Source organism: Suncus etruscus, chromosome 6 (genome assembly GCF_024139225.1).
Source record: "Suncus etruscus isolate mSunEtr1 chromosome 6, mSunEtr1.pri.cur, whole genome shotgun sequence".
In the NCBI taxonomy this organism is placed as follows: Eukaryota; Metazoa; Chordata; class Mammalia; order Eulipotyphla; family Soricidae; genus Suncus; species Suncus etruscus.
The window spans coordinates 110,248,567-110,250,286 of record NC_064853.1 but is presented as its reverse complement, the minus strand read 5'-3'; the positions used below and the strand labels follow the sequence as shown (position 1 = coordinate 110,250,286).

The 1,720-nt window shown below is 44.6% G+C and overlaps 1 pseudogene; it reads right to left on the bottom strand.

Moving 5' to 3' along the window:
* Positions 1–205: 205 nt before the first annotated feature.
* Positions 206–1,256, bottom strand: LOC126011859 (myosin regulatory light polypeptide 9-like; annotated as a pseudogene).
* Between the last annotated feature and the right edge of the window lie 464 nt (positions 1,257–1,720).

Sequence of the window (1,720 nt, the reverse complement as noted above, 5' to 3'; positions counted from 1 at the left end):
TGTCACCCAGGCATCAGAAAAATAAATCACCCTTTGCAAATTTGCATGGCTTCCTACTCTCCTTGAAACTCTCGAGAAGCCGCTCGAGAGAGGGGGATTGATCCCTGTACCCAACACTAAAATGCTAAGGACATGGCATGAGAGAAAGTCTTAAAAATATCCAAACTGGCAATCAGGAAGTCTTGGCAGGAAACTGAACTTCTTTTCAATCATCTTTGTCTTTTATTCCCTGTTTAAGGATACATAGGAACTCAATGTAGTTGAAATTCCCGTTTGTGGATAGGTACTTCTCTGAGCAGCTTGATCCTCATTTGTAAATGAATCTCCCATTGTGGCCAGAAGCTCTCAGGTAATCTTCCTGAATGGTGCCATTATTAAAGCAAGCAAAAGCATTTCTGTTGACATCTTCTAGATCTGTGCCATTTAACTTCCCACCCAGCATTGTGAGATACCTGGTAAAATTTATGAGACCTATAGCCTCATTCATAATAGCATCCAAATATTCATCAGTTGAATTTTTCCTCAAGGATGCAAGCATATCATGCAAATCTTCCTTCTCAAGAAAAAGGTCTCTGTTCTGATCAATCACTCTGAAGGCCTTTTTTTTTTGGGGGGGGGGGGGTCCTGGGGTTGCTTGTTTGTTTTGTGGCCACATCTGGCAGCACTTAGAGGTTATTCCTGGCTCTGCGCTCAGAAATAGCACCTGGCAAACTCGGTGGACCATATGGCATGCCAGGGAATTGAACCCACGTCCGTCCAGGGTTGGCTGCGTGCAAGGCAAACGCCCTACTGCTGTGTTATGGCTCTGGCCCATGAAGGGCTCTTTGAACTCTTGAATGTGAGACTGGTTCAACATGGTGAACACATTAGATGTTTCGTACTGAGGGCACTTCTTAGTGGTCTTGGTTTCTGCCCTTTTGCTAGACGTGGTGGCAGTTAAATTCCAGCACGGATGCGAGAACAGAGCACTTCAGACACCCCTAGAAGTCTCCAGAACAGCCCTTCTACTCTCCTCTTCTCCACCATTTAACTAGGATCCAGCTTTACCTTTGGCTGTAGATAAAGGGAGAGAGGCCAAGGAGCTCAAATCCAGGTTCTAATAGGTCTGAGCTGCTGGGTGATACAACAGTTATCAAAAGATCAAGAAAGTTAAAGCAGAGCAAAATGAGTTTACTGAGAAACAGGTCAAGGCTCCTGATAGAGATGAAGCCTCCAAAGATAGACCTGCACAGTCTTCGGGGAGTCGTTTCCTGCATGTCTGTGAACTGCTTATGCTGAAAGCTTCTGCTTTCTATATATCAGTAAATTCTTGGTGGTGGATTCACAGGAGACATGTAGACAATTTTCAGAATTGAGCAGCAAAATGGAGCTCTAGAGAGAGCTGGACACAGCTGACTTTGTAAGCAGTTGAAAGTACAGCTCTTTGTGCTATCAGGGAAAGTCAGCCTGTCAGGTTTTTGAAATAGGCGCTTAAGTTAAGCATCTTTTTTTAGGGGGCTTTTGTTGGCCACTTCATCAGACAGCTCCCCACCCTATTTCAAAGGGAATGCTTCCCCAATATCCTTTTGGGTGAAATACAAGTAAGTTTCTCATCCAGCATTTTTTTTTATAGCGCATGGTGGGCATTTTCCATCTGCCCCACCTCTTCCTGTCGTTGGGGCCCATCTGGCTTTTGTTTTAATCTTGAGCACAGCAGATTACATCTCTGCCAGAGAGTCCT